Here is a 16,341-nt window from a genome sequence, read left to right as displayed (position 1 = left end):
TATATATTTCACAGATGAGGATTCTATGGCCTACTTGGGTGAACTGTTCTGAAATGAGGGTTCATGCAAGGGATATGTTTCAGTTTGGGATCCAGTAAGTTTAGTTGTTGAGCACTTAGCTCTCAAGGATATGACCCCATAGTCCCTGCTTAGGCAGGGCACTGAAATCAGTGGTAAAGTTTTGTTGTTACTGAGGCCTGAAATAAAGAGACTTACCCACACTGTCTTAAGTATGAGGCACAACTACTCAGCAATTAGTGAATAATCAGGTGTGTGTTTCTTCAAAGAGCTTGTTTCTTTCAAATTGTCTGTTTTCACCTTCTGCAGGGTGCTGATGTTATTTCAGGAATGATGTTTCCAGCATGTTCTATTTTAGACACTTGCCGCAGGATTTCAGATTCTGCTGAGGTGTTGGCAGTGGTACAATATTTGTCTTGTTTACAGTAACTCTTTTTCAGATTTGTGATGCAAATACCATCCCTACGTATCTTCAGAGCTCTGATTCCTCTGAAGTTGAGGGTTTCATCTCACCTAACTTGAATTGTGAAAGGTGGTATCCATCTAATCCAACCAGATGAAGATTAATTACGCGTGGGTATCTAATTTTCAGAGAGCTCAAGTGAGATAAGATTCATCCAGTCTCTTAATTGCTGGAATAATTTCACACAGCAAGTAGTAAGAACTACTTTTTATCATTGTTGTTCTAAACAGAGAATTTAGGCTTCCTTCATAGTTGTCATTTCTTGGTGTTCTGCCATAAAAAGCAGTCTAAAGATAATTGTGCAAAGGGAACTTTGTGCTTGATGTGGAGGGGTATTTGTGTTTGTAGAAGAGGATTTGTCTCCTAAAGACATGGGTATAACTGACGTGAAAAAAAGCTTGCTTTGGTATATAAGCAGATTTTTAGAATGATACTTCTTTTCCTTGAAGCTCATCCAACTTAAGAAAATACACACTGCCATATGGTACTGTAATACCAGCACACGAACTGTATTAAAATATAAATGAACAGAACTGCAATTTGAGCTTTTAATTCTGCAGAGGATCCATTTTGGAGCCCTTTTTCACTCTACAAAAGACCTAAGTTTAGTTGTACCACATGCTTACACAAAAATATTTTGGAGGCTTTGGGTCTGAAATCAGGATGAAGAGAAGGAGAGAAAAGAAACTTCTACATTTCCAGTGCCTGAGAAAGTATTTAGTGAGTAGACAATGAAACTACTATAGAAGAAAACTATTGTGGGTGTCTCATCCCTGGCAGTGCTGAAGGATGTGCTGGATCAGGCTCTGAGCAACCTGGTCTAAGCAGAAAGTGTCCCTGTCCATGGCAGGGGCATTGGAACAAGATGGTCTTGAAGGTCCTTTCCAACCTAAACCATTCTATGATAAAACTTTCCAACTTAAACCATTCTATGATAAAACTCTTCAGTAAAGTTTAAAGGCTGCATGTATGCTGTCGAGTCCACTGAGGGTATCATCTTGGACTTCATGGCAGAATCAGGCTTTTTTTGGGTCATTCACCCTTTTTGTTAGGTCACAGATGACTGTTGGGTTGATGTGGAAACAAACTGTGCCTGTATTAGTAAATGAAGCAGGATTTAGTGGATTTGAAGTCTTTAGCATACTCGTTGTCACTGCTTGGCCAATAAATGCTTTCCTAAGCAACACAAGAGTTTGAGGACAGTAGGGGGCCAAGTCTGATAATGGTGGGGCAGTAGGTAACACCCTGAGCTGCAGGCAAGGATAGCTCGTCTGTGTACATGCAGGTGGATACAGTGACACTCCCCCTCTGTGCCAGAAACAGGCCCATCTCCAATTTTAGGGACAGATGCAGGTAACGTGGTGCTCATTGTTTCACCTATAACAAATAGTCTTAAGGCAAACTCTTTTAAACAACTCAAGAAGTTTGGATACTGAATTGGACATGAATCTTGTCTGGTAGCTTTCAGAATTGTAGCCTAGATTTAGAGTTGTCTTCTGCTGTTTACTTACAGTAACTTTCAGGCAAAAATACTTCAGGATATTACATAGGATTTGGACTTGTAAATGTTTGTGTTTAGTCTTAGAAATCTAGTTGTGTATTTGAACAAAATTTGTGGACCATGTAAACCTATTCTTGTCAATCGATGGTTAAAATGCCTCCCTTTTGTTTTACATAGCCAAAGTATCCCACCTACTTCTCTCCTGAAAGTCATTTTAGGCCAGAGTCATTAAGAATTTGAAGTGGTAAATTGACAGAGGTCTGTGTTGCTGTCATTCCTGGGGAACTGCTTCTGCTGATTTTATTCTGTGTGTGATCTGATAGTGGTTGATGCATCTTAGTTTAATTCCTGTGCTTCATTAAAGCCATAAATACTAGCAATAACATCAGATACTTGTCATCTTGAAAAAGCTGGAAAACTACATTGTGAAACAGTACTGGTTTTTTCTTTTCCCCTTTGTTTTTCGTGCCTTCTGTAAGGACAACCTGAGAGGAATGTGTGGAAACTATCAGTCCTGACCAAGTATTCAGGCACAATTAAGCCACTAGTATTTCAATAACTGACACTTAATGATACTGTATAAATAACATTTGGAGTTCTGAGGTCTTTTTTTAGAGGGAGGAGGAATGTCAGACAAATTTCAGGCATTTCTGTGCTACCTTGGAGACTAGAAAATGTTTCATTATTGGCATCTGAGGTTGTTATGTAACCTGGTAATTCTGGGAACAAGAATTTTAAGAAAAATGCTGAGCAGTTTGAGTCTTCTCATAAAATGACAAAATTCACTAATACTATGCCTAAATTCTTCTGTGATAATTTCCCCAGAAATACTAGTATTCCAAACTGCTGAAATGCATTTATTTTGCTGGGATTGCAACCTTCAGAAGTTAAACTCCAATCGCATGGACTAAGTGATACATTGTCAGTTGTTACATAAAACCAGTGAATTTGGTTTGCAGAATATTTAACTAGAGTAAAACACAAGTGTAAGGAGAAGGGGAAGAGTTTACCTCCTGGCATCAAGACCAGAACTGGGAGATACTGAGGATGTAAGTTTGTATGTGTGCTCAGCCCCCAACACATGCTTGCATGGAAGAGATGCCGGTAACCTCTTTCTGCTGTCAGGAGAGTTTTCGTTTTCTCCAAGTTCAAGGTCTGTAGTTCTACTGGGACAAGCCAGAAAGGGACTTTCCTTGATTTATCTCATGTGGCAACCCTGTGGCCTACCTTACCTGCCTGGTTTGTTCAAAACTCTTACTGCATTCAATAGAGAGCTTGATTAATTTTTTTTCAGTGTAAAATGAAAATGATGACCAGTTGCTCACTTCATGAATTTCTTTCTGATTCTTAAGTTGGTTAGAAATTTCTATATTCTGATACCTCCTTCAGAGTACAGATAGTCTGACACAGGAATCCCCAGGTTAAGGATGACTCAGAATTAAAAATGAGTCAGTTATGCCTTATTCTGCCTAATTGTATCTTTTTAAATACAGAATTAGAAGTCAACTGGGTAGCTTATGGTGCCTTGTCCAGTACTGTGTAAATTCACTCATTGTATGCAGTAGGGAATGACAGTTTTAGAGATGTGATATTAGTACTTCTTTAGCAAGGGCAGTAGAGCGATGGTGAATAAAAAGAGAGGAATGGCCTGCACTCCTGAGCTGTCTGAGTATCACAGAGGACAGAATCTCTTTCTGTAGAAGAACCTTTGAAGGTTCAGGACCTAGCATAAAATAAAACATAATAATTATTGAAGGTCAAATACTTACAAGACATGGTTTTCTCTATTTCCTGAAGAACAACTTGTGAGTGAGTATTCAATAAATATTGTTAAACATCCTGTTTACTTTGCAGTTTCTAGAATAATATTTTTCAGTATAGATCAAAGGTTGAACACGAGCTAGTACTTGCTTTGCTTGTTTCTCAGCTTCAGAATTCAGAATCTATATATTTTATTTTCTTTTTTCGTCTCAGGAAGCAGTCTTCCTTCCCTGTAGTGTTTCATCTAATGTTCCTCATTTAACAGGGTCTGTTAGTGATGCTGATTGGTTAATCCTTCTTTCCTCTCGGGATGTTCCATGCGAGGTATTAACTGGTGGGCTCTGTGCACACTGGTACAACCAATCATGTAGTCACAGTACATGCTTTTGAAGTGTTGCTTTTTACAGAGTTACTGAGCTGTGTGTACTGTCCACTTTCATTGCTCCAAGTACTATGACAGCATTAGTCAAAAATTCAGGTTCTGGAGTGACCTGATAGAAGCAATAGCAATAAAAAATGTTTGGATGATAGGAGGACTGGAAAGAGGGAGCTGTGTCATGGAAGCAGTAAGCATGTCTTTATTCACTTCTGTTAATTGCTTTTTTGGCTAAACAAATGTCCTCTCTTTATGTAAATTCTCAACACATTCTAATAATACACAATTCAAGTTACCATTTACTTCTCTCCTAAATTAAGGTCTTCTGTTCTCTTTCTGTCTTTAGCTTCCATATTACTTTTTGAGGTAATGAGGTGAAACAAAAACAGCATATGAGGTATTTTCCATGCTTGTATTTTTACAGATAAGTTTTCTGAGGGGAAAACCACCTTCAAAATGTTTCTTTCAAGTCCAAAGAGCACTGTTCATCTTCAGGCAGCATGCAGCATTAAGCATTACATAGCAATAAAATGAAACATGAAAATTAACTACAAAACTAGTTTCAGGATTTCATGGCTAGCTTTTGTGAATTTTTTAGATTCATGTCTCTGCATCAAGCCTGTCGTCTAGCCTGGCTTTGTGTGGAAGAAGATGAGACTTTTTCCATAGAAGCGTGTCTTGGAGTCCTGTTAGAGAGGTCTGCAGTCCAACACACCGGGCAGTGGTACATGAGTAACAGTCCTATTTCTTAAAAAATGACAAGTTATTTCAAATTTGAGCTTGTTTGGCTTTCAGCTGTAGTATCTTGCTGTGCCTTTCTCTCCAAGGATTGCAGGGTTATTTGTTATTTGTCATGTTTGTGAGGGACCTATAAAACCGAGGCCACATACTCATCTTCTCCTTAGTAAAGGAGACCTTGGGCCTAGCGTCATGGAGTCTGTATCCCAGCCAGACTGACTGTTTTCTCAGGCCTGCCTTTGAACGTTAGCTATTACTTTTTTTGCAGTGTGGATATCACAAGTGGACACAAAGTTCTAGCCTAGAATTTAGCTTGATTTGTTTCATAAAGCTGATGTCATCAGCCAAGCCCTTAATACGGCTTTGCCCTGCACTGGCAGTCCATACTAGCATGAATTGGTGTAATTACTTCACAGCCCTTTTCTGGGTAGAAAGTGTCCAAGTCATGGAGGAGTAGTCTGTGTTCCTTTTTCAGACATGAGTGACTAACTGATTTATTGGGATTTGAATCAGTTGTTGTCTTCCATCACCACGTCACCATGGAGTTGTATTATTTCCTCTGCCAATAGTTCAGCTATCTACAAACTTTCAAGTATTTTTGTTATTATCTAGATAGCTTATAAAATTACCAGGGCCTAATCCCATATCTTTTGTGTCATCCATGCCATATTGGAGAGCCTGCCATCCACTTGCTTTGTGCAAGAAAGCAGTTACTAGACCTGGAAAAGATGAGGGGACTTAAGTATCCCAGGTGATTATTCTTACGGATGGAATGAGTCACTTTCATGTGGACTTTTAACATGTGGGTGAGTGAATCATCAGGTGTTGAACAGATTAATCTTTTTAATGGGACATGCACAAGATAATGTTTTCTCGCTGAGACAATCTGTACCTGTCTAAAGAAAATATTACAGAGACTGAAATACAGTGATGTTGTCTGCCTTTGAACGTGTTACCGTGGGAGATGATCCATGAAATGACCCAGTGTTGCTTTTCGTTGTTCTTCATCTGTGTGTGGGTGGTACTGGCCTTTAAAGTATTGTTAAGAATAGAAGATTTGGGGAAAAGAAATAGTATTAAAAATTGACCAATAATGACATAAGAAATTGAGCATGAGTTTGACTTTCTAGTGTATTCTTGTTCTAGAACATCTGTAGTTGGATTGTGTTGGAGTCTTTTTCCTAAGTGATAGGAAGAGAAGGAATTGCCTCAAGTTGTGCCAGGAGAGGTTTAGATGAGGAACAGTTTCATCCCTAAAGGAGTTATCAATCATTGGAACAGGCTGCTCAGGGCCATGATGGAATCCCCATCCCTGGAGAGATTTCAAAGCTGTGTAGCTGTGGGGCTGAGGGACGTGGGTTAGTGGTGGCTGTAGCAGTGCTGGAGAAACGCTTGAATTCAGTGGTCTTAAAAGTGTTTCCCAAGCTCAATGATTATGTAATTCTGTGTAAATTTGCACACCACATGATGATCTAACTTCTACAGGGGAGTTGGACTAGCTGATCTCTAAAGGTCCCTTCCAACCCTACCATTCTATGATTCTATGTATCCAGAGGAGATGAACCAATAAAATATGGCTGCAGGCATTTGTCTGCTGAAGGGCTGCACCCAGTGCCCTGTTATTGAGTAAAAGCAAACTAAATTTCGTAGATTTTCTCAATGTTGTTGTATTTTTGCCAGTCCACAGCCAAGCTTCCAGAATTATGCTTAGTGTTGGGTTTGGCTGAGACTGGAAAATTACAGAGCAAAATCATCTTGCTGTTACGACTGATTTGGGATAGGAAATGAAACCTGCAATTTAGTCAGGGATAGGTAAGGTTGAGGGCTTCAGTCAAAACTTGCCACATGTTTATGTGAAAACTGGTGATCCTTTCCTAGAACTTAAAAGTTTAATTTTGTAATAGTTCAAATGTGAGCTCAGGGAATTTTCTTTACAGGTTTCATTATAAAGCATTTCTCATTAGATGCCTTCTAAAGAGTTTTGAAGAGATGAAAATTATTACAGCGAGCCTTGCATAGACAGCAATTTTCTGAGCAGTGCAACTTTTTCTCTTACACTCAGGGCTACTGGCTGGAATTACATACATATTTTGATCACCAAAGTAAATCCAAAAGGAAGTCAATTCATTCATTACAAAAGAAGGTGCAGATGCTTTTAGAATCTGACCAAATATCTGTAAGCAAAAGCATCTTCTTCATCCTTACAGACTTCCGAATATGGATTTCATAGAGTGGAATGGTTGAACACCAGAAGTGCAATAATAATAAAAAAACCCAACACCACCCCCTCTCTTCACACCCACCCCTTCCCAGCTGTCTAGCTCAGTAAATTTCACACCATGGTTGCAAGGCCAGAATGATTACGAATTAGGGTTAGCACAAAATTGAGCTATTTGAAAATCTTGTAGCATTTTGCTGTAATGTGGAGGCTAGAATTTCTCAACCTTCCCCCCAACCCAAATATGAAAAATGCACAGGGGCAGGCAGGTCACGCTTTCAAAACCCAATTCATTGCAACAGAAACTGAGGTTTCTTAACCTTGTCTTTCAAACAAACCGAGTTGTACGTTGCCCCCTTGCACTTTGCCATTTCAGTTGCCATCTGTTACGCACTACATGCTGAGATCCTCATCCCTTGCTGCCTGATAGTCCATAGGCTGCAGTACAAACTGTTCTGTATAATCAACACTTTTGACTACTGCATAATTTTTGATCTTTGTTTTGAGTGTCGTTGGGCGAGGCCCCAGGTGGTCACGACCAACTTGACAGGAGATGCACAACATGGTAAGCTACTTAATCTTAATGCTTTGCAGGGCCTCTGTGGGAGAACATCTTTATTGTGGTGAAAACAACTTGCCAAGTTTTCACTCTGATTTTTAGCTTCAGAAGAGATGTCTCTAATTTAGTTACCCCGAGGCTATAACGTAACTGCTTTTTAGGATTGTAGAGTAGCCATTAATGGAAATTTGTGACGAGTGGGTGTGTATGCGTGAAGGAAAGTGTGCGCAAAATATAAAGATGAGCCTCTTGGCTTGTGATGTACTTCAAACACACTGTTATCCTTGATCTGCACAGCAGTTCTCTAAATGGTTTGGAGGTCTGTGGTGGCTAAGCTTTTGTTGGCTTCAGTAGTGGGCAGCTGGTTCTTACAAATGAGTTTTCACCTGTGTACTCCAGGGTGTAGAGCTTTGCCTATGGATTGGTGTCTTTGCTTTAAGGATAACAGTAGACAGGTGGCTTTCAAATACCCTTACAGACAGGTAGTGTCTGATTAAAAGGTAACAGTTCCAATTCAAGGTCCCTAGTGAATGACTCGTCAGTTTGGCTGGTGTCACTTTTGCTTATATTTACAACTTTCTTTCAATCTGGAGTATTTAAGAACACATTGTTGAGGCTATTCTTCATCAAAGAAGCAATTGTTTAAATGCTGTGAAGGAGTATGTATAGAAATCAGCGACATAACAGTCCCAGCCTCCCTGCCTGCTGCCCTGTTTTAAAGAAGGTGTGAGAACTGTGAATGCATCCTTCAGGATTTCAGTAAAGCAATGATACTTGAGCTGTGTGTGCCAGAACACCTCAGTGTGTACTGAGATTTAGTAACATCCCCTAGAGGCAAGTCATAGTTCCCCAAGAAATGCCAAATTGGAAATAAAACCCAGAGTACAGGCAGAAGAAATCATGATGATTGTCATCATAAATGTAACTACCCTAATTTTCCCAAGGAGAGTGTAGTGAGGTGGCTTAATGGCTTTTCTTTTTCCCACTCTGTGAGTGCAGGATCGTGGGACAGGAAAGCTGCTGTGTTCTGCACAGCACTTCCACTCAGGGCTCTTTTATCTCACTCTATTTGTACTCAGTGTGGCAGCTACTACTGTTAAGAACATACTGCTGCACTCATAGTATAAAAAATTCAGTGAACTTCAGGTTTTAATTTATTTGTGCTCTCGTTTGGAGAGAACAGCTAATGTGATTTCATGCAATAAAACCAACCATGTGAGAATCCACAGACGTGATTGTCTAAATTTAAGATTTCCTTTGAATTTGTTTTTATCACAAGTAGATTGGATTACTATAGGCTGTGTCAGTGTGAGTCACTTGTAAGTGCCTGTTAATCCAATAAACCTGAGTGGTTTCTTACGGAAATACTGTTTTCTGATTTCTATTTATATGATGATCCTGGCTTTGTTGAATTCCCACTGACTTCACTGGAAATATCTTTGGAAAAAACGGGTATCATTTCATGTGGTAATGGACATTACAGCGAATCAGTGAAAAGAAAAAATAGCCTCAAGTAATTAGTAAATGTTTTAGAAGTTCTTCATGTCAACTTTATTAGGTATTTTGTAGTGTTACTGACTGAGAATAAAGATAATTGTCAGAGGGGTATGTTTTGTTGTGGGATCTTTTCATTTGTATGGAGGATAGAACTGTACTGTTATGTTTTCACACTGTCCTGCAAGTTTTAGAGGGTTTTTTTTCTTCTGTTGTTTGCCACTGCCCTACTTTGTATTGGTGGTTGCATCACTGTGCCTGAATTTTCCACTCCATAACATACTGAGCCCTGCTGAAAACTAAAAATCATAGATTAAAAAGGTTGCTGTTCTAATGTCATTGCTTCAGCCTTTATCTGTTTTCCTTGTGCAGCAGCTGGTATTCAGTGTCAGGGGAAGGCAAAAACTCTGCTGTGGTTTGGAATTTTTGCCTGAAGTAAGAAGGTACCTGGAGAACAAATATTTTTCCAGCCTGAGATAAAAGTCTGCTTACTACCTGAGCAGAGGGAGGGTCTAAACACTCCTGGTCCCATTTCAAACTCAAAAGTACAAAACAAAGATTTAAATTATACACAGGGAATTTCTAGTGCTGGGAGGGGTGGGAAGGGAACCCCAAACCATTTACTGGAAGTAGTTTGACAAAATTCAGTGTTGATAACACAATGTTGCTACTACTGTAAGGCACCACAGTTTTTATACTCTTAAATTTACATGCATGTCCCAAGTTTCCAAATACATTCCTCCTCTCTGTCTCCACTGTTTGAATTTCTTGTGCGTGGTATGAGGGGTAAGATGCTCAAACCCCCTGAATTTCTGACGTGTTAAGACAGACTTTGTAGATGTTGACTGCCTACTTGATGACACATTCTCATAATAGTTATTGAGCCTGTGCAGGAAATGCTGCCTAGGGAATTGGATCCTTAGTTGAAGAGATGTGAAATCGTCATCCTTACTGTGTGATAGCTCTGCAGCTAAATGTTGCATGGCATTTGTACAGAGGCAGTTCAGGGCTGTGTGAGGTTGAGATTTTACGTTTGTTAGTTGTGGTAGCTTATTGGTGGCAACTGCAGATCCTAAATTAATTGGGATTTCAACTAATTTTTATCCACTGAGCATATGATCTCTCAAGCAGATACTCAAAGGAGTAAGAGGACACATGGAGACTTGAGGGTTAACAAAGCGTATAGAAAAAGAGCACAAGAGAAAAGCAAAGCATGTGCATCATGTTCATATGTTAAGTAATTTAAAAACTAGAAATAAGGACACAGAAATCAAAATTAGTATAAAAGTATGTCAGATAGGGTTAATATAAAATCTAAGGCACAAAAAAAAGGGATAACTGTCATTAATAGGTAATGTGAAAAGACCTTGTAAATACATTAAAAGTTAGAGGAAGTCAAATGAAAATGCAGACCTCCTTACAGAGCGATGATAATAAGCAAGAGATACCCCTCTGAATAAAACTGCAGAGTATAATTGTATTTAATCATGGGTCTTTTGAAGGAAGCAAAACCCCTTTGGACTTGCTGGGGGAATAGTTTTGGTAATTAATGTGTCTCATTTGAAAATGGAATGTGTTGTGATTTTTCTCCCTCCTGAGAGCAGAAGGGACTGCGGCATTTTACTTGAAAACAGTTTGCATGGGTAGGCAGACTGAGAGGGCCAGAGGCAAAATTTCCTAAGAACATTGATAGTTGAAAAAGTAAGAAGTTACAAGTGTTTAAATAAGTGTATTTATGTCTGTTGATGTGGATTGAATCAATTTGGTCCAGGCCAAAATGCTGTATCTGACACAAATGGTCTGTATAGCCAAGAGATCAACATGGGGCAAATGAGGAGTGAAAGGTCTTGGTCTGAAACAAACCTGCTGTTTCTTGGATAAATCTGTGTTCTAACACCAGCTTCTGTTTCATGTAGAAGTTAATATGAAGTTCATAATAAGCATTGCCAAGAATAGGGTTTAAAAGTTCTGGTCTTTTTCTAGGGAAACCTTAGAGCAGCTTTCCAGTACCTAAAAGGAGTCTACAGGAAAGCCAGAGAGGCTTTTTACAAGGACATGGAATGATAGTACAAGGGATAATGTCTTCAAACTGGAAGAAGGAATATTGAGATGACATACTGGGAAGAAGCTCTTCCCTGTGAGGATGGTAAAGCCCTGGAACAGAGAGGCTGTGGCTACTTCATCTCTGGCAGTGTTCAAGGGCAGGTTGGATGGGGCTTGGAGCAACCTGGTCTAGTGGAAGGAGACCCTGCTCACAGTTGGGGAGCTTTGACTAAATGAGCTTTGGAGGAATGGCCTAGATTAAGGTTCCTTGCCATCCAAACAGCTCTATGACTCCATGAAGTACTGTCTTTTGAGAACAGGTGAGCCAATTTCAGTGCCATTTAATGAGAGAGATTTGTTGCTGCTTGTTTATCTAACAGCACACTGCAGAGAAGAGAGGGGGGGAAGATGTTTCAGTAGTTGAGTATTACTTCTCTTGTCGAAGAGATGTTTCCAGGACAACAAGGTTCATGATAGAGTTATAAAGTGAGCATGTGTTTCCTTTCCTCTTCGGTTATTTATTATTAATCATTGAGGTAGGAAGGTCTCTCTTTGTTCTTCAGTTGTTTGCAGGGAGTTACCTTACATCACTTATTTTTACACTAGGTTGCTCACATGGCTCTTACTGTCTGATTAGAAGAGAATCTGCTATGCAAGAAATCATATTTGTGTTGGTGTTTGTAAGATCCTATGGACGTAAACTTATTCCTATCTCTGGGCTGCTAACAGCTCTGTTGGGGGTTTGTTGTTTGCTGGGTTTGGGGTTTTTTTGTGGTGTGGTTGGTTTTTTTTAAAGAAGCAAAACAACAGGTTTGTGCTTCAAGTGTAAAGCCTCTCTCACTGGTAGGATGTGTTTCTTTAACTGTTTGCACAAAATTTTTCCTCTGTTGGTATAATACAGGGGTTTTTTTTCATATACTAATGATATACTGTCATGTAAATGAATTTGGAATAAATTAAAGGAAATCATTTTCCTCCAGAGTATATTCAGCTGTAGGACTCCATTGTGAGATCTATTTTCAACTGGAGTTTGGAATTTAGAACAAGAAGCCACTGAATTAGATGTAGTTGCCAATTTTAAAGGGGCATAACTAGCATAAAATCACACCCATCTCCAAAATATGTTGATCTATTTAAAATCTGGAGGAATATGATGAAATCTGTACTTGTGTGGTTTTCCTTTGTATATTTGATTGTACTCTGAGTTCAATTTCTTCTGGGTTGTTTTTGTTCTTCACAACAACACTTTGAGAAAAGAAGTCATTTTTTTTTTAAAACCACAAATATTGGCTGTGCATTTGAGAGGCAAGCATAACAAAAATAGTAGCCAGGTCATTAGTGGAAAACACGCTTCATAAAGCTCTATTGTTGTTTTGCTAAATTAAATAACATGAAGTTTAACGGTGTCCCTTTGAAAGCAGTTGGATGATTTCATACCCCCCCAATGATATATGTATTTATTTCATATTGAGATTTTAAAGTTGATGAGGATTCAGAGAACACTTCCCATGCATAGCTGTCTGATGAATTAATGAGATACTCTGCATCTTTCTGAGTGCATTGTTTTTTGTCTCGTGCTAAAGGTTGGATACCACCAACTAAGATCAATGTGTGGTCATTGTTGTGAACAATGAATAGTTTTATTCCTTGGATATGGTTTTTTTTTTCCATCCAATTCCACAGCATGTTTTTGAAAGCCATACTTCCTTTACTAATTTAGGAGATAACAGTATGATACGGTGTGAAAACTGACACGCTCAGGTGACTGTGATGATTCCTGCATCTTCTCCTTATCCTATGGCTCTCCAGCTTGTTGGAAGGGGAAGTTAAACAGGTCGACAAATGCATCTTGGCATTTACTTGTGCCTTTGTTATTCCCTCCTGGCTGTAAACTGTAGCCAAGAGTCCAGATTCTTTCTGACTGGTGTTGTCCTCACTCCCATCTCTTTTCTTTTTCCTCCTTTCAAGTTACCATTTTCAGCAGCAGAACAGTGCTGAATTTGAGAGAGGCGGTGTCTCTGTACTTCATTTTCCAGTACGTCCCCTGTTAGTTATTCCATTATCTGGAGCATACCAGAGTTGGTTTTTTATGGAGGTTTGATTAGTTCTTCCAGGTCACTACTTGGCATAGTAAGAGAATGAGGAATTTTTTGCTGCTTCTGCTAAAGGTTTACTAATTATGTGGCTAAGCAGAGAATGTAGCATGAGAGCATTCTTTTTAAGGACAGAACTCTCAACTCTTAGTAGATTTTTAGGGTTGGTTTGTTGCTTTTTTTGCTTTGCTATAATCTTAAAAATGCTTTACAAACACTAATGAATTCCCAGTGAAGAATGGATATGCTTTCTCTCTGTTTATACAGATCAGAGAGGAGGACATAACGGCCAACCCTTTCATATTCAACACTCAATGAAGTGTCTTAGGGTCCCTGATGTATAGGGCTAGCAGATGTGACCCAAGATGAAGGGAAAGCCATCACCTTTTTGAAGTAGATGCTGGAGGCCAACAAGGAAGAGTTGTAGGGTTTAATAAGAGCTATCAGCTAAGATAGCTCTTAGCTATCTTTGAGCAAGTAAATACTTCTTTACGTCTCTTCACTTTCTCTATGGCTGTGAAGAATTTCTTTGTTAAACTCTGCAGTAGGATTTGGAATTTATTTCTAGTTCTTCAGTGTTAAAATCACGAGGCAGTGTGCACAGTTCATCTTGATAGAGCAGTTCCATGTAACAGAAATATTCTGGCAATCGGTATCAGAGAAACAGAAACGAACGATGGAAATATTTTCCAGTGCTGAGTAAAAGCAAACAGTAAGCTTCAAGCATTAGTGAACAATGAGATGAGAAGCTTCAGCTTGAGCAAATCTCTTTTTTTTTTTTTAACAGAATTTGTCTCTTTCTTTGTATTGCAGAAGAAGAAATGATAATCAAGTTGTACGAGTGAACCAGGACAATCTAAAAAGTAAGTCCAAGAAGATTTCTTATTTTTCTCTTCTATAAGACTATAGATCAGTCGTTGTACAAAACATCCATTTCATTAAAAGGGGAATTGGTTTTCCTCATTGCTTTGACTGTGAGTACAGCATATGCAGTTTGTAGAGCTATTTGGAGCTTTCAAGCCACGTGCTTCAGGGTGAATTGCATTAGGTAGATCATTTCCCTCCCTTTCTCATTGCTGTGTGAAGGCATAAAGTAGTTGAAGACTCTGTTATATAATTGTGTTCTTAGTGTTGTAGCAGTGATGGTCCAAGGATGTGGAGAGGAGAGCTTTGTAGGGAAAGGCTTTGTCTCTTTTTAAGGTGCTGCTAATAAAATCAGAAGAATCAGACCAACCTGTGGAAATGGAAGAATGGATGGAAAGGGGTTTTGGGCTCCAGAGTTTATTAATATTCTCAGTAATATCAGTTGGTGCAAAAAAAGCTTTAACCTGGCTTTAAGGCTTGATATAGTTTTGTCTGAGTATTTTGAATATTTTAAAACCATTTACTTGAGAGTGCTGTATGTGTTTGGTTCGGAGCAGGAGTTCTTTCCATTTCGGTCTAAGAGAGCAGGATGTTTTTCAGTGGTATTTTAGAAGGCCAGCCTTACAGATCATCTTTCTGAATTACTTGTAGTAGACAGTGGCAAATTTTAAAGCTAGATGCTTCTAACTGTCTTCAGCAGAGCATATACTGTGTGATAACAACATCTACATTGCAGTTGTAATAACAAAACCTAAGACTATTCTGAATTTGGTTTCACACCAGCTAACAAGTGGACTCATTCAAAGATTGCGTGAGGTTTTCTATGTATTGTTGACTCAACTTTAAAATATCTGTAAGCCTGCAAAATGTGTCTCAGCTTGCTTACTAAGGAATGAGTATGGTTTTTAACGCACAGGTTTTGAAATTATTGATGACTCCAGTTTGTCAAACAGTCTTGGTGTGTGATGCTTTATTTATAGTTTTTCTATATCCTATATAAATGACATTTTCCTTTATACCTGCGTCTCTTTTTTGTCTGAAAAGTTTTAAGTTCTTCTGCAGACTTGCTTTTTATAGACACTTTCTATTTAAAAAAAAAAAAGACAAAGTGGTAGAACATGTGTCAGGCATATGCAATTCCTTCAGCATCATGTTTTCCACACTGATTTAATAGCTATTGAGTCTCCTCAAATATTCTCGTTTCCAAGACCTGTTTTATGGTAATAAATCTTCTTGGCTGTAAAATTCTTGAAATGATTCAGTAGGACGATTGTTTCCTTAGCACATTCCCAGGGAGATCGTAGTTAGAAATGGAAAAGTCCTTAACCAGGTCAACTTTTTCCCTGCAATACATACAGTCAGTGCTGGAAATGACAATCAATGAAACTGCCAACGTTTGTTCTGCAAACTGCTATTGTCCAGTGCTCCCTACTACCCTGACTTCTCTCCTGGTAATTTACAGTAAGTTTTCTATTACAGTTTCATGTTAAACCACGTTGAGAAATGCCCTGCCAGGTAAAAAATAAAAGCTGTGGTGTGATGCAACTCTTCATTTAAAACACAGTCTGTCTCAACATTCAAATCAAAAACATTAGTGAAATGAAGGCTTCTTTAACTTCCCTATCCATTTGCACATGATCACTGAGGGATGGTGTGGTGTGCACAGCAGGCTTTTGGACATAAATGATGGCGTAGTAAGAAACAATTCATCCAGGATAGTTGTCAACACCTTTCTTCTATACTCTGAGTATCACTTTTTGGCTTCTCATAATGTATATAAACTGTAATAAAAGACCACGTGAAGTAGCTCACTTGTGTTGCCAGCTTGTCAAGCCCAAGGTCCTTTGGGTTTGTCACCGGGGTACATTGTCATTTGATGAATTGTCAGGCATGCAGGGATAATTAAGTTGTGATACCAGGTCTGAAACACTCTGGAGGGTGGCCACACGTTATATACCACTGGCGTCTGTGAAAGGCTGTTAAAATTGGGAATTACTTACTGGGAGCAGGTAAGAAAGGAAATTTGCCAAGAACCCTTAAGGAGTTCTGTGTGTTACATTTCCAAGGCAATCCATTGGGTAGTTCATCTGGAACATCATGTGTGCAAAGAAAAGGGAGATGTGTTTTTGCCAAAACTCTTTGCACAGCTGGAGCTCCAGGTAAAAACACCAGATTGTACTGGGAGAGACAGAATCCCTGGTATTAGCATTTGT

At 38.9% G+C, this 16,341-nt stretch overlaps 1 long non-coding RNA gene across 6 annotated transcripts in view; it reads left to right on the top strand.

The window, feature by feature from the left end:
* Positions 1-16,341, top strand: part of LOC133629607 (uncharacterized) — a 129,816-nt gene that overhangs the window by 55,025 nt on the left and 58,450 nt on the right. For 5 of the 6 annotated variants that reach the window (XR_009821092.1, XR_009821094.1, XR_009821095.1 and 2 more), the window contains exon 3: positions 14,078-14,127. This is a non-coding gene — a long non-coding RNA (uncharacterized LOC133629607). Of the gene's footprint in view, positions 1-14,051; positions 14,128-16,341 lie in introns of all 6 variants that reach the window. The other variant, XR_009821097.1, reaches the window with a different exon arrangement.

Source organism: Colius striatus, chromosome 1 (genome assembly GCF_028858725.1).
Source record: "Colius striatus isolate bColStr4 chromosome 1, bColStr4.1.hap1, whole genome shotgun sequence".
Lineage (NCBI taxonomy): Eukaryota > Metazoa > Chordata > Aves > Coliiformes > Coliidae > Colius > Colius striatus.
This window is presented reverse-complemented; position numbering and strand designations above follow the sequence as displayed.